This window comes from Caretta caretta, chromosome 8 (genome assembly GCF_965140235.1).
Source record: "Caretta caretta isolate rCarCar2 chromosome 8, rCarCar1.hap1, whole genome shotgun sequence".
NCBI classification, from domain to species: domain Eukaryota; kingdom Metazoa; phylum Chordata; order Testudines; family Cheloniidae; genus Caretta; species Caretta caretta.
Window position 1 is genome coordinate 63,480,532 of NC_134213.1, and position 23,887 is coordinate 63,504,418.

The following is a 23,887-nucleotide window of genomic DNA, read 5'->3' on the forward strand; positions in this document are numbered from 1 at the left end:
AACTCAGAGTAGCCTGTGCTTTAGCCTGAGTCAAGAAAGCTGGAGGCACTGAATCAGTATCAACCCAAAGGTGTCTCTGATTTTGCCAGGACTAGCTGGGACAGGAAGCAACACTTCCTTCACAGGCTAGTTAAGAAGTTGTAAAACCTCCGCCTTCCTAGTTGGAAGCAGAATGTACAAGGAGCCTCTCACGAGGGAGCTTTCTGTTTCAAGAGTTGTACTGCTGAATTGTGCAGGACTGACAGTTTAGGATAAGATGAGCATCCAAATTTCAGGTGCGTATCAAAAACTGAACCTCTTGAGTCTTTTGGGTTTCATCCATCACTAGAAATATCTGTGACACATTTCAGTTAACACCACTTAGAAATGAACAAGACTTGAACACTAAGTTGGGTCAAACTTTTTTTGATTGAAAAGTTCCATCTAAAACTCCATTTTTGTCAAATCTAAATTTTTCCAGAGACATTTAAAACATCTCCCATTTTTGATCCTAAGTGGCATAAAAACAAACTTCAAAACCTTCAAAAGTTTCATGAAAGTTTCATTCCTGTTCAACATACTGACTTCATCGAATTCTGCACTCCTAATTGATCAAAATAACTATTGAAATCAATGGGAGTTTTGTTTGAGTAAAGAATGACTCAACGTTTTGACCGTAAACTATAAATAATGCTAATACTGCAAGAACGGATATGTAGTAAAGGCTTTAAATCTGAAGAACATGGTTAGCTACATGTTAAGCGAAGATATCCTCTTAAGGATACAGTTAACATAGGGACCTCCGATATTGCCACAAGGCTAAATTAGTTAGCCTTGAGGTGTAAATGGAGACAGACATCAGATGATAATGTTATCACTAATACATATTGCTAATACCCAGCTCTTGTGTGAAAATGTGATTGTGATTAACTCTGTGACCAATAATAATGTACTGATAAGCAATAGCCACAACGTTTGATTCTTGGATCTCTCTTTACTTTTGTCAGGATGATGTAAAATGACAAAATTGCCATATTTTATTTTATTAATTGGGACATTCAGAATACATAAAGCTCTAATCAACAGCCTAGAGGAACCCTTTTGTATTTAGCACTTTTATATATATAAATAAAACAAAAAAAAATAGGATCCTGTTCCCACTGAGGTCATAACTTCAGCATTTTAAAAGCTGCTTAGAGTTCCAGAATAGCCAGGCTGAGATGCTTATTTCTGTTTTTTTCCACTGTGACAGTTCTTGGGAACTAAATGGTTAATTTACAGGGGGGAGGGGGGAGAAGTATTCCCTCACCTGCATCTATTGGACAAGGGGATCACCTATGTGGTGTTCCCTCCCTCCCACTCTAACAGAATCTGTGAAGGGGCAGAGAGGAGAACTGAGTGTTCTGTTTCTAGCAGTCTCTTCCCTTGCCTTTCCCTCATTGCTGCCACTCGTCAGCCCCAGATCTGCTCCATCTACCCTATTCCATATGGAATTCATAACACTGTCTTGTCACTTATTAATCTCTAAACAGTCTGGGACCTGGCTATCTCAGGGACAGCCTCTCTCTCCCTGCTATAGTTTTGTCACGGTTGAGATCAGCAGAGGCATTCAAATTGAAGTCCCTGTACTATAAATGGGACAGAACTGATGACAGGGCATTCTCCATCAGGGAGCTCCTTGGCTTTGGAATTTGCCGCCTGTCTTGTTTCACCAGAATCCAGATCTGCTAAGTAGCTGGGCATACTGCAAGGCTCATGATTTCTCCCAGGCAGTGCTTAATTTGTTCCAGGGCTGAGCCCTGGCACCTGTAGGCTTGGCAGTTCATACCCCAGCACCTCTGGGCTTCCTGCATAAGTTATGAATATACAAAAATTGTGAAAGTCCTGGCACCTAGTTGCTTAACCCCCAGCATTGCTCCCAGGCATTTGGGAAGGGCTTGGATTGATGGTTGGGGAGGTTTAGTTGCAAGTTTATCTGCTAGTATATATTTACTTTAAGTTGGGGAGAGAAATCCATAGTATACATGTTAAAATAATTTGTCAGCATGTTGAAGATTTGAGGTGGAGGCTTATGTTTTTGTAAAATGAAAAAAACCCTACACATTTGCCTTCTAGGTGAACTAGAGTTTCATAAGGTTATACATTTCTAGAGCCAGTTGACGCTTTTCATTTAAACAGTTGAACAAAAATGGCTTTTCAACCAAATTGAATCTTTTTCAGATTTTATTTAGTTCACTTTTTAAACAATTTGATCAATATTTCTGGTTTACAGCACAAAAAAAAAAAAAAAAAAAAAAAAAACCAGCCTAGGATTAAAAAAATAAAACTACCCAACCCCAAAAGTACCTCCTGAAAATGGTTTTCAAAAAGACAACTTTTGAGGGTTCCATTTTCTCCTGGAATTTTTTTTGTTAGATATGGGAAAATGAATTTCATTTTAAACTTTTAATAGGGTTCTATAAAAGTAATTCAGTTCCAGTACTGCATGTTCACACGATGTATTGTGACCGCCTAAAAACCTCTGCACTAGCACCAAGCTTCCTTTAAAAAGGATGCTATCCTATGGTTCAGCTTTTAGTATTATGAGACCAATGTTCACTTTCAGAAACTCTGTTGTACTTTATTAGGGAAACATTCTAAACCCCTGCAGCAAAACCCAAATGCCTTTGCCTTGCTTCTGTAAGGGGTAGGTTTTCTTTGTTTTTGAAAGGGAAATTCAGTGAAAACATAATAAAGCAGCATAGGTTCAATTACATTTTTTTTTAAACTGAAGTGAAGTTTCAAAAGGAACCAAGCCACTTTATTTCAGGAAGGAATTAGTCTAAGACAATTGCAGCCCTTCTTCTTGCTGCTACATCATGAAAGTACAAATATATTGTGGGAGCTGCAAAATCCTGAGATCTCGTGGAGCAGTAGTAAATGGAGCTTAGTGGAGTGTTAAGTGGAGCTTTTAGGGGGATTTCCCACAATTTGCATTAGCTCACCAACTTCTTATTTGATTGTTGTCTCTGTCATAAAAGCCTATATTGAGTAATGTACAAAATTAGTAAGTAATTCTTCCATGAGCTGATTGTGCATACTTTTTTTTTTTTAAAGCCCCATATCCAGTAGCCCTTATCACAGCAGACCACATTAGTCCTCAAGAATGCATTCCAGGTTACTCTATGCAATTCATAATCTAATTTGTGACAAAAATAAGTTTTTTTTAAACAAAAAATACAAAAAAGGGCAAGTGAACATGAAAACTAATCAGGTGATCAGACAAACAAGGAATTTCACAATTAAGGCTGATGGCTGTTCTTAAGGATCATTGGAATGCTCACAATATAATACCTTTTAGTATGCACAGCACAAGCTGCAAATATCTGGATACAACAATATAGATCAAGGTCAATATGACTGCATGAGTCCCCAATTCAGGAAAGCATTAAAACCTATGCTTGTGTTCTCCTCTTTCTGAGTTGGGGCCTTAAACTTTTTCTGGCTTTTGTCATTTTGTATCACAATTTTTAAAAATTTTCCCTCCGATACATACAGTAGCATTGTGTTAAATCTTACTGGGCCATCTGATTATTTTTCCCCCCATGGAAATTAGGTGACCTGATTGTCTTCACATTAAAGTTAATACCCAAATTTCCATTGACTTCAATGAGAGCAGGATTAGGCCATGTGTTGGCATGAGTAAAAAAATGGTACTGGCATTCTTGAAACTATAAATATTATAGTTGCTTTAGTCTTGAAAGATCTCACTACAAGCTGATCCACATAAATAAGGACAGACTTTTGCCCCTCTAATGGAAATACACTTGTCCGTATATGTACGGATCAGCAATAACTGAGTGACAATGAAGGCAAACTGCATTCCAAACAAAAAAACCACACAGGAAGAATATACAATGCTTGTTTTGTGTGACTGTGTTCCATCTTAAACATACATACTAAAATTCCTAATGTTTTTGTTCAGCCTTAATTCATTCATTCGTCCTGTTTTGTATGTACAATAACTGTGCTATTCTGTTGCAAGTAGAACAGGGAGAAGAGTTAAAACCTGATTTGCAACATTTCTGTGAATAAATGCAACATATTTGCTTTGCAGTGATTCACGGGGTCATGGGATTCACAAATATAGACGTGATCATGTATTTATGAACATGTATGTAAAACTCAGTTTCACACATGAATGATCATTCCCAAGTGTGTTAATTATTGTTTTCTGGTTAGCAAAAACTTTGTCCTACTATCTGGAATATGACATGTGGTTTGTCACCAGTCACCTGACACAAATAATGAATATTTGAAAGCAAACAGCACCTGAACAAATGATTTGTTGAATAATTTTCAGCCTAACTACTCAGTGAATGCTCTAACATTACAAATACGCTTTCAGAATATAGTGTTTGTTCATGTAATGGAAGGCTTCACAGAGTGTCATTGAAGCCACTGAAAGATTTTCGCAGAATTGTTTGGGAGTTGGATCAGTAAAGAAAAGGTGTTAATTTGTGACTGTGTGGCATGGTCTAATGGCTAGGATACTATACTGTGATTCAGAAGACCAGGGATCTATTCCTGGATGTGCCCGTGATCATGGGCACATCACTTCACCTTTCTTTCCCATACCACCTGTTATCTCTTGTATTGGACATGAAATCTATGGGGGTTAGGCACCACCTTTAGTGCCTAGCACAACCTTGCCCTGCAGTACACAACTGTAATAAAAAGTTGTAACCAATAATTCAATCACTAGAGCAAGTTGAAATGTTTCATGAAAACGATTTGCTTAAAAAATGCAGATAATGAATTTGGGGTGACTTTTAGTAAATATTCAAGATTGTTGGATTTTTTTTTTTTTTTTGCAAGGGAGGGAGGATTTAATGTCAAAATGGCTTGTTCCAGAACTTCCAAAATGAAAAATTTTGACTTTTCATTTCAGAAAGGTGCTTTTTTGTTGTTTGTTTTCCCCCTTTTAAAAAAAAAACAAACCTTGACTGAAATGAACAGGGTTTTTGTTTGTTTCAGGTCAAACAAAATGTTTTGTATAACCCAAAACATTGTTTTCTTTTTAATTTCACCAAACAATTTGAAAACATTTTTTTTCAGGTCTATCCAAAACTCTTCCCCCCCGCCTCAAACCGAAAATATCTGATTGGTTCAACTCTTTTAATCATTTCTAATTGTATCACCTTGAAATGTTGCTGCATGAAATATTCCAAATATTATTAATTACATTTTAATTAAAACAACAAAATCAGCCAAAATTTTCCAGGAGATTTTTTTGGTAGTCTGTCCTATTCCAAATAGGATAAAAAATAAAAAGATGTAATATAGATTTTTGAAGATATACAGAACACAATGTTCCAAAACTTAAAAATAAGTAAATAACCTCTTAGGGGAAGTATAGATTAAAATGTCACTTAAAAATGGGTGCCTAAAGAATATAATACTACAATTAGGTGCCTAAATAAAAAGATTGATTTTTCCCCCCTCTCTTCAGTGAAGTTAATGGGACCTGCAGGTATTTATCACTTCTGAAAATTGAGCTGCTTTTATTTAAGTGCCTATCTGTATATATAGAAGTTTAATACATGTACAGTCCAGAGTGTTTGAGTAGAAGTGAGGTGTGAAAAACTGAGAATGCAGAACAGCTTCGCTGGAAGCACTGTTTTGTTAGAGTCCTGGTGATGAAGCCACGGTGTTTAGTAAAATTTGACAGTCCTTTTTATTTGTTATTGTGTCACATTCTGCAGCAAGACTCAGGGGTTGTTCACAGATATATTTTCAAAAGCCCAATCCATGAATTGTCCGTCCATGAAAATAATTCTGAACCTAAGCAAATTTATTTAAAATACACTCAAATAAAAGCAGCTTTTGTGACAATTCTCTTCATGAACTGGTACTATCCTATTACAAATAAAGAATTTAGGCTAAATTGTCTCTTCCCTAGGAAAAAAAACATATGCTCTCTTCACTAGGGTAATGTGTTACAGTAACAGGACTGTAACATGCCCCCCATCAACACCCACGAGCTCCTAAGTCACTGGCCAAATATGCTTCTAGTCATGCTACACAGCCTGAGATTTTCCAGGCATCAGCATAATTGTGCCAGGTTCAATTGTTTGAGTTCCAGTGAAGCTGGAGATCACAGGCACATGTTTAAAATCTTCCCATCATGTGTGCTGTGACTGTCAGAAGCAGTACAAGAAGTTCTGCTCCTCTAGTCAACCAGCGGATTTCCTATAGGCTGCCAGCTTAGTTCCTCTTCTGTCCACCTCAATCTTTACCTCTCATATTATCCCCACATCTCTAAGCATGCACGCCTGGGCTCTATTTATGCCCCTACTTACACCCTGAGTCACATCCTCATAAATAAATATACTTTAAAGATGGCAGGTATGAATAGCCTTCTGAAGCTCTTTGGGCCACCTGGGTTATCCAGGAAGATCTTACTATCCAAGAGGGTACACTTGTCCCTGCTTTCGACACTATGTAGTCGTACTGTGTACTATAGTAATGGAAAAAAATATGTTCAGGCTTGGGCTGGAGCCTGCCTTTCCTCACAGGGTCCCAGAATTTGGTCCTGAGCCCAAACATCTACACAGCAGTTTTACAGCCTGTGGCAGAGCTCCAACCTTGTCCCCGTGGGTCCTGCTCTTCCTGCTCAGGCCCAAGGGGCGCTCCCCCCAGCATGCCCAGACGAGCGGGAGAGCCCCACCTTTGCTGCCTGCAATCTGGCGGGGCCCCTAGAGGAGGGTGCGGCAGGGATACCGCCAAGCATGGGAGAGGGCCCGCCCCAGGGGGAATCTTCGCTCTCTCATTCCGCCCCACCACTGCCTCCCACGGTCCCTGAGCCATCGTCCCTGCCCCCCGACCCGACCCCTGTTAGCCAGCCCACCGATGATGCAATGGAGGGCTGGGCCCTAGTCCAGGGGAAGCGGGGCAAACGGAAGGCTCGAGCTCCGCCCCTTTCTACCGGCACGGAAGCACCCCGGAAGACCAGAAGGGGGGGCGCTGATGCCAAGCCCTCTGCCTTGTCTGCGGGTGCGTGCCATTCCCTGGTGCCAGCTGGGGAAAACGTGGCAGCACGGGAGGGCAGTACCGTCCCTCCATTGAAGTCCCTTCCCTCCAAGGCCCCCGACGGAGCCCCACCTGCCCCATTACCATCCGGAGTCCCCGTGAGCCCCGGGGTGAGCGTCGCTTCGAGCACTGGCTGGAGACCTTCGGGGTGGTGGAAGGAGAGCTCCCCTAAATTTACGAGGAGATTGAGGCCTTGGGTCTGACCCCAGTCACCCCGGGGGAGGACGACCCTCTGCCAGCGGGCCTCGATCTGAGCGACCTCACCCCGGCCCCGCCTTCTCCATGCTCCCTACCCCTAACAGCTGCTTCTGCTCCCGCCTCCGAGGTTCCCTGGGCTCCTCCATCTACCCGGCAGTGGGTGGCATTCTGCTGTTGGCCGCCGAGCCCACCAAGGTGACCGCCGGTGCTGTGCAGCTGGGACCCGAGCCCCACGGGCTGCCCTTCATGGGCGTGAGGCGACCGACCTCCTTCCCAGGCGGGGACCCCACTGAAGGTGCCGTGGCTACTACACTGGCCGTGGTGCCAGAGCCCAGCATCATGGAGGGCTCCCTGCCCCGCCCCCAGCTCCCTGAGCCCGATCGAGAGGGGCCACTTCCCAGTGGCCTGGCTTCTGGAGCCCAGGATCCTGCCTTTGCCCCTCTCCCTGACTCTGCACCCAACCCCTGCCTTGCTCCTACTCTAGATCCCTGCCCTGCCCCTGATGTCAACCCCGTCCCTGCCCCCTCCACCTCCTGTGATATCATTGCCACCCTGGGGCCGTCATCTCCTCGTTCCTAGAGGATAGTCCCCAGGGAGAGGCTTCTGTATTCCCCAGTCCCGACTCACTAGGGGCTGCTATCTTCCCTCCGCTGCCCCGAATCGAGCCGGGGTTTGAGGGGGGCTGTGTGGCGCCAGCCCATCGGGCGCCACATCGGGGGTCTGCTCCTTGCCTGCCCGTTTTGGTGGGCCATGGGGCTGTGTCAGTGGTCCCCCCAGAGGAAAGCCGGGGGCTAGTGACCCCGGCCCCCCCATACACTGCGAGAGGAGCTGCGGGAGTTCCTTGCGGACATCTGGCGCTCCCATAACAAGGTGCAGCTCGCCCTGCAGCGATGGGGGGACTGCCAGCTAATCCTCCGGGTCGCGAGGGCCCTCATGGGGGGGGTAAAAGGACCGGGAAGCAGGCCGCCGCGGCCTACCAGCAGGTCCACCTCTTCCGTGACTCCCTACTTACCTACGGGGTAGGTCATGGATTGTTGCATGGCCCGTTGGGAACCGCGAGCGTCCCTGCTGGCGAGAATCCCCCCAGCCCTCCTCATGGCACCTCTCACCATCACAACGTTAAACACCCGGGGCTGTACGATGGGTCTCCGCAGGTGCCAGGTGCTCTCCTTCCTTCGGGAAGGGGGGGTACTTTGTGGTTTTCCTGCAGGAGACCCATACGGGTCCGGCCGCTGAAGATAGCTGGTGGCTGGAATGGGGGGACAGGGTCTACTTTAGCCATCTCACAGTTCGTACATCTGGAGTGGCAACCCTGTTCTCCCCCGACCTATGGCCTGAGGTGCTGGGGTTGCCGTGGCTGTGCCGGGCCGCCTGCTGCACCTCCGGGTCCGTTTGGAGGGGCTCGTGGTCAATCTTGTCAACGTCTATGCCCCGACATCGGGCCCGGAGCGGCTATGCTTCTTTCAGCAGGCGTCCGCCTTCCTCGGCACTTTGGATCCTCACGAGTGCCTGGTCCTGGGCGGGGACTTCAATACAACCCTCGAGGAGCGGGACCGCTCCGGGACCAAGCAGTGCCCGGCCGCCGCGGACGTCCTCCGGGAGATCGTCGACCATCACTCCCTGGTGGACGTCTGGCGCGACCACCACCTGGACGACGTCTTGACGTTCACTTTTGTCCGGGTGGAGGCCCATCGGTCGCGCCATTCCCGGTTGGACAGCATCTATTTATCAAGTTACCATCTTTCACAGGCCCACTCCTCCAGCATCCAGCTGGCCCCATTCTCCGATCATCACTTAGCCATCGTGATGGTCTCTCTCTGTGCAGCGGGGCCAGGGCCGGCCTATTTGCATTTTAACAACAGCTTATTGGAGGATGTGGGGTTTGTGGCGTCCTTCCGGGAGTTCTGGCTGGCCTGGCGAGGGCAGCGGTGTGCCCTTCCCTCGGCGCGGGGGTGGTGGGACCTGGGGAAGGTGCACACCCGGCTCTTCTGCCGTGACTACACCCGGGGCGCCAGCCAACGGAGGGATGCGGCAATAGGGCAGTTGGAACGGGAGGTCTTAGAGCTGGAGAGGTGTCTGGCCGCCAGCCCTGAGGATCCATCCCTCTGCGGGGCATGCCGGGAGAAGCGGGAGGAGCTCCGGGCCCTCAAGGACCATCAGGCCCGGGGTGCCTTTGTTCGATCCCGCATACGCCTCCTTCGGGAGATGGATCGCAGCTCCCGCTTCTTCTACGCCCTGGAGAAAAAGAGGGGGGCCAAGAAGCACATCACCTGCCTCCTCGCAGAGGATGGCACCCCCATCACGGATCCGGCGGAGATGTGCGGGAGGGCCAGGGCCTTCTACGCAGGCCTTTTCTCCCCGGATCTGACCAATCCTAACTCTTGCAGAGTGCTCTGGGATGAACTCCCGATGGTCAGCCGTGTGACCGAGACCAGCAAGAGCTGCCTCTCGGTCTGGCTGAGTTCTCGGAAGCCCTCCGCCGCATGCCCACCAATAAATCTCTGGGCGTGGATGGGCTGACCGTGGAGTTCTACCACGTATTCTGGGACGTCCTCGGGCCAGACCTAGTCACCTTCTGGGCCAAGTCTTTGCAGAGCGGGGTCCTCCCTCTTTCGTGCAGGTGAGCTGTGCTCGCCTTATTTCCAAAGAAGGGGGACCTCCGCGATTTCAGAAATTGGAGTCCCGTCTCGCTCCTCAGCACGGATTACAAGGTCGTAGCGAAAGCCATCTCACTGCGGCTAGGGTCTGTGCTAGCGGACGTGATCCACCCAGACCAGACCTACACCGTCCCGGTCAGCACCATATTCGACAACCTGTATCTGGTCCGGGACCTCTTGGAACTCGGGTGTAGGGACGGCCTGTCGTTCGCCCTCCTGTCCCTGGATCAGGAGAAGGCGTTCGATAGGGTGGATCACGGGTATCTCCTGAGCACTCTGTGAGCATTTGGCTTCGGACCCCAGTTTGTGGGTTTTCTCCAGGTGCTGTACGCCTCTGCAGAGTGTCTGGTCAGGTTCAACTGGACCCTGACTGAACCGGTCAGGCCCTGCAGAGGCTCCTTTATGGTGCAGGTAGTCCGGCATGGAGTGTACTGGCGTACGCCTTCCTGCACCACTTCCGAGGGCTCCGATATGACCGGCAGCTCCTTTACCTCCATCCGAGAGGTCTTCCGCGAGACCTCTCCAGGCTGCCGGTCTTCTACCAGGACCTCCTCCGGACCTGGAAACTGTTCACAGCGAACAGGTCCGTGGCGGCCTCCATGGGGGAAGATCTCCTCGCGGAGCCCCTGCTACACAACCCCCAGCTCTGTGTGCAGGTGGTGGAGTCCTCCTTGGTGCGCCAGAGGTTGGTCCTGGCAGAAGTTACCAGAGTCGGAGACCTCCTGCACTATGACCGGGGAGACTGGCTGGATCCCCTGACGCTCGTTCAGCGCTTGGGGCTCTCCAGACCTCGTACTCCCCTGTGCATACTTCAGGAGGTGAGGGCCGCTTTGCCGCCCGCTGCTCGGGTTTACCTCCACCAGGTCCGAAGAGAGGGTGCGCCCCCCCCACCCTCCACCACAGGCCCTCCAGACCTTTTCATCGGGCCCCTGCCCCATGGACCCAACCTACCACCCCGCCCCTTCACCGTGAGCCGGCTATGCGAGCTGCAGTTGGTCCGGTTCCAGACCGCACCAAAGAAACAAATATACACGCTCGTGCTCCACACCCTTCACATCCTCACCCTTGCGTCCCGCCCTGACACAAAGTGGCGGGACCTCCTGCCACCTCTAGAGGGTGAGGAGCCCCGGTGGGCCAGCCTATATTCCACTTTAGTCCCGAGGCCCGCCGGGGATATCAGTTGGTGGCTCCTTCACGGGGCCGTGAGCATGGGTGTGTACATGGCGCGGTTCACCCCAATCCCAGACACCTGCCCCTTTTGCGGCATGAGGGAAACCCTGGCACATGTCTATCTGGAGTGCACCAGGCTGCAGCCCCTATTCCAGCTCCTCACAAATATTTTGTTAAGATTTTGGTTGCACTTTTCCCCTCACCTCCTTATCTATGCATTCCCTGTCCGTGGCCCCACTAAGTCGTGGGACCTCCTGGTCAACCTCCTCCTGGCCCTGGCTAAAGTGGTCATCTATAAAACCAGGGTGAGGAGGTTGGCCGATGGAGTCTCCTGTGACTGTGGGGCCTATTTCCGATCCTCTGTCCGTTCACGCCTCCGGGCAGAGTTCCTCTGGGCGGTGTCCACTGACTCCCTTGATGCCTTTGAGGAGCAGTGGACGCTGTCCGGGGTTCTCTGCTCGGTGTCTCCGTCAGGTTCCCTTCGTTTGACCCCTTGACTGCACTCCTGTCCCTGTTGTTCATTAGTTGTTCCCTGTAATTATTTGGATCCCAATAAGACTACTTTGTTGTACCGTGAAGGGGACCTTAAGACTGAGTAACTTTTGAACTGTGTTCTTGTGGTGGGGATCAAAAAAACAAAACAAATCCCTACTTTGTTGTACCCAACTGGCCTGGGTCTTTCTCAAGCACCATAGCCCAAGCCCAGCAAGCCTTAATCAGCTGACATGAGGCTGTTTAATTACAGTGTAGACATACCCTTGGAGTCCACTGTACCACCTGAGGTACTAAAGAAGATCATAACTGAAGGGTCAGGGGCTGGAATCTACATCCTCTTTCATGGTGAGAAAAATCACACTCTCCAGTGGAAAAATTTCAGAGAAACTCTACAAGAGAATCCTGTGTTGTTTCTATTCCTTTATGCAGAAATAAGCTGCAGAGGGGACAATGAGTTCTTGTTTGATGAAAATAGACTTAACCATTCTGAACAGCACTGACATTTGTACTTAATTCTGTATAATGTCAATTTATAATCCACAGTCAAATGTGCAATTTTTAATACATGCATCAATCACCTAGACTGATTGGAAGAGTATTACAACTCCTCTTTTATGGAAGATCACTGTTTAATTAAAATCTAAGTGCAGGGGGGCAAAGGCAGAAAATTAAACAAAAAGAATAGCAGAAAAGTCAGCGAGGGGTTATAATCTGAAGCCAGCATCAATAGACAGAACAAATGACTCCAATAACTGAAAGGGGAAAAAAAAACACATTTAAACATAAATTGCAATAAAACTTCTAATAAGAAAGCCATTTGTTTTCCTCCTAAATTCTCTGCAAACATAAACCAGTCAGAGTTAAATAGTTCCTGTTCCAGCTTTATTCTGCAGGGTGATTGCTTTAGAATGCCTACAGATGTTCTTGGGGTTCAAGAATTAATAACATTCTGAAAATACTTTAAAGTGTTATCTAAATTAATCTTTTAATTAATGGAAAAAATGCTCTGAACCATATTATTTCTCAAAAAATAAAGTAGCAGGCACTTGAAACTATTGGTTTCTTAAAATTTGGTTCTTCAAACTAATGGCCCTGAAATATGCTCTCTCTCCCCTAGTAGGGGCTATTTTTATATCACCATAAGTTATTCAGCCCACCTTCCCCCACCCCCCACAAAAAAAAAAATCAAACTTGCATGGCCTAAGAAAAGTGGCCTGACTCTCCGAGGAGTTGAATATCCACAACTCTTATTGACTTCAATCAGAACTGCATGGCTTAACATCTTTGAAAACCAGTCCACCTACACTTGTGTCTAATTATGGATTTAAATACCTAATGTTTGATAATTCTGTATTTGGTCACTTCCATGGGGACTTGACTTGATATTTTTCCCATTATTTAAAAAAATGGTGTAACATATTTTTGAACAGTCTTAGCACCTCAGTAGTACAGCCTTAATGTAGGCAGTCCTTATATTTTTTTTTCAGTGGCATCTCTTTTCCCCTCTTCCATTGCCTCTCAATATCATATGGTTGGTGGGGACAATGCGGTTTTTCTAATAGCTCCCTGTTATGGGGAGGGATGCAAATAGTCCAGTGAGCTTACTCACCACGCTGTGTGCTCCATAATATCTGTGAGAGTAAGGGGGAGACGATTATGGCAGTGTGGGAAGTTGAGGCAAATTGCCTGGCATCTGATTTTGAGAAGCCAGACACCAGGGCAATTAGAAGAGCACAGCTGGGTGCACTGCACATCAGAGAGGATTTGAAAACCAGTTTCATGACTGGCCAAGCTACAGTGTGACAGTTGTGTGTGTTTCTCCTTGATGCAAACCTGCCCCCTTTGTTGAGTTTAATCCCTGTAAGCCAACCACCCTCCCCACTTTGAAATAAAGTAACTATAGTTTTGAAACCAGGCATTCTTTCTTTATTAATTAAAAAAAAAGAGATAACAGACAAGGTAGCCTGGGTGGGGTTGGGGAGGACGAAAAGACAAGGCCACATTGTTTATTGTAGTCACACTAACAATCAAACTGTTTGAACGACATCCTTCTGTTGATTGGGCCATCCTCTGGAGTGGAGGGACTGGGTACCGGAGCCTTTTCCCCCATGTTCTTGGGCATCTGGGTGAGGCGGATATGGAACTTGGAGAGGACGGCATGAGGTTATACAGTGGATGCAGCGGGGGTCTGTGCTCGGGTTAGCTTTCCTGCTCCCCCAACAGATCCTTCATCATGTCCATTTGCTCCCCCATTAGTCTCAGCATCGCGTCCTGCCTCCACTCTTCACGCTCACTTAATTCTTTCCTGGCCTCTGCCACTGAATGCCTCCATGCATTAAGCTGTGCCCTATCAGTGCAGGAGGACTACATGAGCTCGGCAGACATGTCATCATGAGTGCATGTTTTTTCGCGATCACCTCAGGGATGGAGATAATGAGGGGAGCGTAGAAACATTTGCACCTGCAGGGGAGCTAAAAAGGGAGAATAAAATTTAAGATGACACGTTTCTGAGAACAAAAGAGAGACTTTCACAGTGAATCAAGCAATTCACAGCAGACAGCACAAGTGCTTTAGGTACAAGGTCACATTTTGCCTTTTATATTGAGTACCTGCTGGTACGGTGACACATCACACACACACAGCTGGGCAACAGAATTCGGTTTCCCGGCTGACATGGTAAACATTTTGGTATGCAGGGTTGGCTTCTTATGCCTTCATAACATGTGGGAATGTTTTCAAACTCCCCTCCTTTCCCAGAGCAAGCAATGGGTTGGGTTTCACATTTAAAAGGAGGGGCTGTGGTTTTCGGGTGGATGTGCAGCACACTCTTCCCCCCACCACTCCATGTGGCTATTCTCTGGGATGATCCCTGCTCCCCTACCCCGCCACATGGCTATTCTCCGGGATGATCCCTTTTAGCCAAGCGCAAACAGCCCAGCATGAACAGGATCCTTTTACTGGTCCCTTACAAAAATTCCCCTATTTCAACCAGGTGACCATGAATGATATCACTCTCCTGAAGCTAACACAGAAAGATATGACCGAATGTTGCTTGAATGCGACCAAAACCCAGGACCATTCGCTGCCACGCTTTGTCCTGCAATGATTCCAGAATATTTGCTACTGGCTTGGGTGGTAAAGCGTCCTACCGTGAAAGATGAAATAAGGCAGCCTTCCCCAGAAACCCTCTGCAAAGGCTTTCAGAGTACCTCCAGGAGAGCTTCATGGAGATGTCCCTGGAGGATTCCTGCTCCATCCCCAGAAATGTGAACAGAGTGTTCCAGAAGCTGTACTAGCTGCAAATGCATCCCAATTCTTCAGGGAAAATCTAACATTAAACACTATTGCTTTTAAACCCTGTACTGTAGTTAGAAATGTTCACTCACCAGAGGTGCCTTCTGTGGCTTCAGCGTCGGGGATCCCGCCTTGGGAGGGTATTGGCTCCAGGGTGATGAAAAGGCCCTGGCTGCCGGGGAGAACGAATTCACCGCTTGCCTGCTGCTCATTCTCCTCCTCCTCCTCCTCATCCACAAAATGCTCCTCGCTGTTGCATAAGATTCCCCCCTTGCAGAAGTCCACAGACAGTGGTGGGATAGTGGTAGGGTGTCCCCCCCATAGAATGCCATGCAGCTGATCATGGAAGCGGCATGTATGGGGCTCTCACCCGGAGATACCGTTTGTCTCCTTTGTCTTTTGATAGACTTGCCTGAGCTCCTTAACTTTCACGCGGCACTGCTGTGTGTCCCTGTTGTAGCCTCTGTCCATCATGCCCTGTGAGATTTTGCCATATATATTTGCATTTCTTCTTTTTGATCTGAGTTTGGCCTGCACAGATGCTTTCCCCATACAGCAATCAGATCCAGTATCTCCCTTTTGGTCCATGCTGGAGCTCGTTTGCAATTCTGGGGGGACTGCATGGTCACCTGTGCTGCTGAGTTCACCACACTGATCAAACAGGAAATGAAATTCAAAATTTCCCGTGGCTTTTCCTGTGTACCTGGCTAGTGCATTGGAGTTCAAAGTGCTGTCCAGAGCGGTCACAATGGAGCACCCCAAATTCGACCCATTTTAGCACTATTCCCCGCATTGGGGAGGAGTACAGAAGTCGATTTTAAGAGTCCTTTAGGTTGATGGAACGGGGTTGGTTATGTGGACGCAGTCATTTTTAAATCGACCTAACGTGGCTAAATTCGACCTAATCCCGTAGTGTAGACCCGGGGTCAGAGGTGCAATCTAGGCCTAAATTCTTAGTATTTAGGTAACTTTTATTTAAAAGGAAATGCTTAGTTACTATTCCCTGCCTCAGAAAACTGAAGCACTCCTGTAGGCAATTTCTACAGGGCTGTTGATGTACATTTAATGATATCAGTACAGCTAACTGCATGAGGAAACAAAATTCAATAACATTTTAAAAACGTGGTTTTGAAGTGAGAATGGATGTTCAAGGCTAACTTGGAAGTGGTCTCTGTGCCCTGATTAGTGTCTTGTTTATTCATCTATCATTTTTCTTTGCTGCTGCTGACTTTGTCAGTGCATTTTCTCTTCGTTTTTTTTCAATTCTTTGGAAGACCTGCTACATCTCTGCCTTCCTGAGTGATTGATTATTTTCAGCTTCAGAATTCTCTCTGTATGTTTTTTTCCTCTATTCATTCTCTTTATCTTCTCCTCCTCTGTCACCTTCCCTGAGATTTTTTCCCCCTGTAGTTTATTGTTCATCTTTCTTGCCTTTTTCACTGTCATGTTTTTCTTTCCTGTGCTTATATCCTGCTCTGCTTTTTGTCAGTTCATTTTTCTTCATTCCAATATTATGAATGTATCACTTTTTTCTGATTTTTTACTTCCCTCCTATATTTTTTTAAATTCCAACCACTTTTCTTAGTATTTCCCTAATTCAAGTACTATCATGATCATTCAAGCAGTTAAAATAATGACCACTGGAACTATGGATTCCCTCAGAAGAATCTCTTCTCTGAAGGAATCTATTTTTGTCCACAGTTGTTAACTGTGTAAAAAGCAGTGTAGTTAGTAGATAGACACTGAACTGGGATTCATGAGACCTGAATTTTATATCCAGATCTAGTATTTGACCTTGGGCAATCCATGTCACCTCTCCAAAGCCCTGTTTCCACTCCATCTTTTGTTCTTCTTCTCAATTTCGATTGTAAGCTTTCAGGAGGAGGGAGTGTCTCTTACTATGTGAACGTGCAATACCTGACAAATGAGGCCCCAATCTCTGTTCGGGCTTTTAACTACTAGCATAAAGCAAAAAAAAATTATAGGCAGGGTTAGTAGCACTGCCTAAAATTAAGGTGTAAGACCCTGCTTTCAAGTGCTTCTAACTCTTCCAAATTTTAACCATTTGGGTTGAAATTTTCCATTCCATGTGTCTGCTGCAGGCTTACTGATTTGGCGAAACTTCAGCCAAAACAGTTCAGCCTTTTCTGAGTATGAGACTAGGGAAAAATCATGACTTCATCTATGTTAAAAATTCTAGCAACCTTTCTCTGAGATGGTCTACAATCTACCTGTTTTGGAACAGGGATCAGAAAGTTGTCACTGGAGTGACCTTTGTGTCAGGGTTATGCCTTTTGCTATCCCTGTGAAAATCTGACCAAATTTGGTATGTCATAAGCCTTTGAAAAACCAGTTTGTACATGCGCAGACAACCTTCATTCTAGCATTTCCTAATATATAAGAGTTTGACTTTGCAGCTTTAAATATGTTATTTTAACATAGTTTTTCATGCATAATAGTGTAAAGAAGTCATGGTAGTATCTGGTTACTTTAAGTAAACAACTTGGGCTTGATTCTGGGCTCATTTGTTCCTGAAATCAGGAGTAACTTAACATTAATGATGTGAGATAAGAAAGAAAAAGAACACTTTTACTCTCCATTACTCTATAACTAAAACAAACGAACAAACAACTCCTTCCCCTGGAGTTTCTAATCAGGTAATCAGAGTGTTCAGGATTGGGCCCAAAAGGTGGAAGAGCCAAATGTGATCCTTCCTATAGCAAGATAGATAAAAACTGGAAATCCTGAATTTGGGGATCACAGTCTCACCATGATGAAATGATTTATTGTTGGTGAGACTAACAAAATCCATCTTTTTTGTAGTTTAGGAGATTATGTCTATTTATAATTATATCCTTACTCTCTATTCTGTTTTAACATCTTACTGGTTCCACAATCCCTGAACATGTAAAATTCACCCTGACTCTAACAGGAATTACTTCGGGGGGTGGAGATCAAGTAAGATGTATTTTTTTAAGTACAGTTTCAGCTAAAAGATCACAACATAGGCTTCACAAACATTTGTTAATTCAGCTGTATTTATTTTTTTAATGTAACTTCTGCCAAAATTGGGGAATTGCATGAGTCAGAGGATTGAAAATGGCACATAGAACTTTTCAGCTCTCGTTCAACACTCAACTCCAATTCAGCTGAGGTTAATAGTGATTGAAAAATATTATTTGAGATCTCTTTCTGTGTAAAATGAGTCGGTGGTGTTCAAACAGTCTCCAGGGAGTAGGCATCCCAACTGTTTCTAAGAACTTTCCAGTCACCCTCAACTCTGTGTCTGTTTAGCTCTGGACCTCTTGATGCAGCCTGTTATCTTTAAAGGACACCTATCTTAGAGTCTAAGGGTTCAAATTCCCCATAAATTTTAAGGCTGTCATCCATGGGCCTAATCCAAAACCCACTTAAATCATTTTGATTTCTTTTTATTGGAGATGTTCTCCAACATGATTTAATTTGTCTTTCCACTGCTTTGTTACAAAAATGGACCCAATCTTTCTCCCACTGAAAGTAATCAGTTTTTTTTATTATTGTTTATCTTACTCAAAAGCTATTCAGAAAGATCTTTAGATATTATAGACTCTAAATATATATTTTGTCACACTAGAAACCTCTCACATAAGTGTTTGTGTGTGGGTGTGTGTTTTAAGAATTCAGACTTTTTAAACTTCACAAATATCTACCTCGCAAGGTCCCTTCCGGTCCTACACTTCTATGATTCTATTGACTTGTAATATGTAGGAGTGGGTGAATTCCCCCTTCCTCTTACTTCCCTTCCTAGCTCTCTTCAGGTTGATTAAATTAATGATGAGTTTTCCAGGAGTCCTCAAGATTTTTTCTAAATTTGGATTTTTTTTAATTAATCAGGTGTGTATTCCACATGGAGTGGGCTCCTTCCTGCACTAGCTACTTATCTGAATCTGTGGATTGTTCCCAAGAGACAGGCAGGATTTAGGCTGATTAAAAGACCTGATACTGTAATCCTTGCTTCACATTTAAAAAATAAAGGAAGGAGGGATATTTCCAAATAGACTGAGTACATTTTGTACTTATCTTTATTAACATATTTGGAAATAAAGAAGCTAAAGGTGCAAGCATTCTTTTTTAGCAGAAAAGGAGTTAAATTTACAGTAGTTATTCCTCTGAAAATTCTCTCTTTGGGGAACTGTGCATCCTAATGCAGATTTTCTTTGCAAGGAACATTACTTTTCAGTAGTCACCACAATAGAAATCAGGCATTTATGGAGACAATTGCTCTACTTGGATTCCTCTTGACTGGCCAGCTATCTAACTGCTAATCAACCAAGAGGAATAGCATTGTTCAGAGGAATAAGCATAAGGTGAGGAAATGAACTCCTAATTGTTTAATCCTATTATTGGGGCTGATTTTCACTGTTTTGGGTAGATGAGTACACCTCATTGACTCATTTTCTCAGTCTGTAAAATGAAGATAACAATTACAACTTTTCCATGGTATTGTAAGGATTCATTAGTTAATGTTTATGTAGCACTTTGAAGATATGAAGCTTTATGTATGTGCTAACATCTGTTTATTATTTTGGTTTTAGTCCAGATCTTGGTGGATAGGTGTTTCCACTCCATAAACACCAACACATATGACACTTCTTAATAACCTTATTGGCAGTCTAAGTAAAGAGGCCAAGGATGAATGGACAAGGAGAATGAACTGCCCTCTCACTCCTAGAAACTGGATGAGGTACATTGTTGGGACAATACTCAGACAGGTGTGCTGTCATGGCCTGTGCTACATCTAGTCTGTGGTTTGCTAGAGGCTTTAATTTTCTAGTGCTATTTGTCCAGGACCATTCATAAACACTGAGGTTATTTTAAATGTAATTGAAATATTGTTTTAAATAATAGTTGCATTGTACCTAGAAAATTTGAAAGTATGTAAGATGAATTCCATATTGTACAACTGGCATATTTAATTATCCGTTAATATGTGCTATGTGACACTATCTTTTTTTAAAATGTATTTCTTGCTTCATGGTCAGAAATCTATCATAAATACACCATTGTTCATAGGTACAAAAATACACGACAGGTGCTCTGAATGATCGCTCTTTGTTCAGGAAAGTCCTGAATATACCTAGGCAGAGGAAAGTGTCATAGTAATTACCTGGCATTTCATAATTTGTGTGTGTGTGTGCACATTTTTTCCCTAAATTTAATGGGCCAGCTCCCAAAAAAGCATACTTCAATTGAAGTTCATGGCCCTGTGTCCATTTCCACCACCTGAGGATCTAGTCCCATGTTTCTTATTGGTTTAAAATGCTATAGTATTCGTCACAGGAGTATTTGCTCTGGGACCCAGAGAAATACAGAATACATGGCATGTGCATGTAAGTATGTGTACCCATTGGGGCATTTTAGTGTTCGATTTAACTATGGTTTTCAAAATAGAACTATATTTGCTTGTAAGGGACACTCCATATTCACTTTTAAAATCTTTTTATTTCTGTTTGTTTTGGTGGCAGAGCAGGGAGGCCTGGGGCAAATTATCTTTTACATTACAATCCTTGAAATACTGAGGAACACATCTTACTTACATGAGTGGTTACCTTGAAATCAGTGGAACCGTCTACTTGAGTAAATTTATACATATGATTAACTGTTTAGAAGATAGGAGGAATCCTTTTACTTCTGTGAATACCTCTTAGCTTGTTGAGTTAGCACTGGAATTGGAAAACAATATGTTCTGCCACTTTTACTGCTACAGAGTAGACCCTGCAGATCAGGGGTGGGCAAACTATGGCTCGGAGAACACATACAGCCCTTCAGACATTTTGATCTGGCCCTTGAGCTCTCGCCAGGGAGCGGGGTCCTGGGCTTGCCCAGCTTCTTGCGTGCCGTGGCTCTGCGTGGCTCTTGGAAACAGTGGCATGTCCCCACTCCAGCTCCTACGTGTAGGGGCAGCCAGGGGGCTCTGCACACTGCCCCCCGCCCCAAGCACTGTCCCTGTAGTTCCCATTGGCTGGGAACCATGGTCAATGGGAGCTGCAGGGGTGGCGCCTGTGGACGGGGCAGCGCACAGAGCCACCTTGCCATGCCTCTGTGTAGGAGCCAGAGGGGGGGACAGGCTGCTACTTCCGGGAGCTGCCAGGAGCCTACACCCCTGATCCCCTCCTGTGCCCCAAACCCCCTGCTCTAGCCCTGATCCCCCTCCTGCCCTCTGAGCCCCTCGTCCCAGCCCAGAGCACCCTCCTGCACCCCCAACCCCTCGTCCCAAGCCCCACTCCAAACCCCGCACCCCCAGCTGGAGCCCTCACCCCCCCTGCACCTTATCCCCCTGCCCCAGTCTGGAGCCCCCTCCCACACCCTGAACTCCTCATTTCTGGCCCCACCCCAAAGCCCTCACCCCCTCCCTTACCCCAACCCCCAATTTCATGAGCATTCATGGTCTGCCATACAATTTACATACCCAGATGTGGCCGTTTTGCCAAAAAGTTTGCACACTCCTGCTGTAGATGGATCAAGAACTATGCACCATTTAACCCCACCAAAATGTCACCTGTTGGTATTAATGGGAGTTGTATGACTAAATCCTACTCAAGTGCTCTGATAATTTGCTCTGTAATCACAACCATTTGCTTTCTCTTCTGTTAGCCAAAACTTTCACATTGTTTTTTTTTATTTAATTCTTAGAGACTTCTTATTGTTGGTTAATAAGTTTATAATGAACAGTTTTGCTATAAATTTCTCTGTGATATCTAAAGGGGTTTTGTCTGGGTCTAATTTTGAGTCTTCCCATAGACTTTTGGGCATGATTTCTGCAATTCTTATTCAGGTGAATAGTCCCATAATCTCCTGAGTAAGGGCTACAGAACCTTCATAATTTTACAACCAGTGATATCCTCCCCTGATTTACATATGAGGTAAAGAAAAACTAAACTATGTCTCAAATCAGAATAATCCCATGTAATTCTGTAATCTAATCCTCCAAAAGTCAGGTAGATGGACCATTGACTTCAACGGGACTCCGTGCTAGCATGTCCTCCTGAATGGACTCCATTCTGATTTCTGTTACACCACTAAAACAAGGATTAAGGATCGACTGCATTGTATATATGGCATTCCAGTGGAATTAGATATCACCAGAATTGGGCCCATGATGGTTAACTTTGACCAGTGTTATGCCTCATCATTGGCTCCTTTAAAATTGACTTTTAAAATAAATTTTCAACCACATCTCACAGTTTTGATTTGTCATTTGCATTCCACTTTTCAGCAAAGGACTTTTCATACCTTGCTGATTCTTTTTGTTCCTAGGGAGAGTGAAATGCAATGCAAGCATTACAAATTACATTTTCAGTAGGATTACTAAGAAAATGACTATGGAAATTAGGTGCTACTTAAACACACATACACACACTCTTACACCTTAGAGGCTATACTTACAAAGTGAGTTTCATTTTATTCTCTCTCCTTTTAATTATTCCTAAGTGAGGAACTCTTCATTTCAGATACCTCTTATGCTTTCCCTGGTGCTGCTGTTTTGTCAGGGGGTAAGTTGATAAGAATAAAAGTTTATGAACTAAAATATTGTTGTGCCCCTTCCTTATTTGTTTTATATTTTTCTAGAGTTCTGGGTCTTGGAAACATGCAGTAACTGAAACTGCCTAAATAAACACAGCCTCAGTAGAAAGTACAAAATGCATCTGCTGTTGCCACTACTGAAAGGTAATTGCATAGCTAAATCAAGGAAAATAAAAAGGATGATGTAAAGAATACTCAAAGACAAATAAGACATAAAGTGTAGTTCTCTTCTGAAAAGTAACCATGGAAATGGCAGCTTCCGATTCAGCAGATGTCGTTCTTGGCTCTGATTCTCATCTCACTTGCACTAATATAAGCCAGGAATAAGTATACTGAAATGGATGGAGTTAGAGATGTGTAAATTGTATATAGCACAGATCTTTTCTATTCCTGAGGTAAGCTCTGATTTAACTACCAGGCAGGAGGTGCTGTAGCTGAACTCCTAAATACCTCAAATGTAAACTTGACCCAAATTCAAGCAACAGTAAGTGCCACCAATGCAAATTATGACTGTTTTAATCTACCTTTGAGTTTTCCACCAGTGTTCTTACATTGATTACTGGTCACCAATGCCTGAATGCAATGTATAAACATGGCCTTAGGTAAGGCCACATGTGTCTGAGGCACAGAAAAGCTGTGACTGGATCCAAGACTGAATCTTGTCTATCCTAACTCCTGGGCAGGTACAATTTGGAGGAAAATTTCAGTGTAGGGTGGAGATGTGCATTGCACATGCATGAAAGCCCTGAATATGACTTCTGACAAGCTGTGCCCACAGGCTATTTCCATCCAGCTCCCAAACATGCATGGAGGATGACATTTTGTAGAACAAATATATCCTTCGCACAGTGTGACCTCTCATGCACCAATCATGAAAAATCACACCGTGCATACCAGTGTAGAATTGCATTCCTTACTAAAAATGTCATGGCACACCACTGCTCTGGGGTGAAGAGGAAACACTTTTGAAGCAGGAATTTTCATTGAATGAATGAATAGCAGCTATTTGGAACTTCTTAAGGGTTTGGAATTTTAGAATAAATCTGTGAAAGATGGATTTGTAGATCAAGAGGAGGTAAGGTAGGTAATGGTGCCTAATAAACTGCAGCTACGCTATGGATAATATACTGTGTGTGTATGTGTGTGTGTGTGTGTGTGTGTTTAAAAAAAAACTATGTAAAGAAGAGGAATATTTTTTCCAGGTTTGTTAGAACTCCTATCTATAGGGCCTTAACTTGTACTGCTAAAACCTACTGAAACAGTTTTACTTATACTTGGCACATTTAGTACTTCTGACTGAGACTAAGAAATCAAGGTAAGTCTTCAGACGTACATACCATATATTACTATGTAAGGCTTCACAGGAAATTCCAATCTGAATTGTCAATTAATGCCTGACTCATCATAATATCAAGGGACCCCCATATAAACTGAGCTGCTCATATTCTAACTATAAGGTT

The 23,887-nt window shown here is 44.5% G+C and overlaps 1 long non-coding RNA gene across 1 annotated transcript in view; it reads left to right on the plus strand.

The window, feature by feature from the left end:
* The first annotated feature begins 23,351 nt into the window (after window positions 1-23,351).
* The window catches only part of LOC142073109 (uncharacterized), a 178,506-nt gene continuing 177,970 nt past the window's right edge, over window positions 23,352-23,887 (plus strand). The window contains exon 1 of the long non-coding RNA XR_012669794.1: window positions 23,352-23,507. This is a non-coding gene — a long non-coding RNA (uncharacterized LOC142073109). The remainder of the gene's footprint in view (window positions 23,508-23,887) is intronic.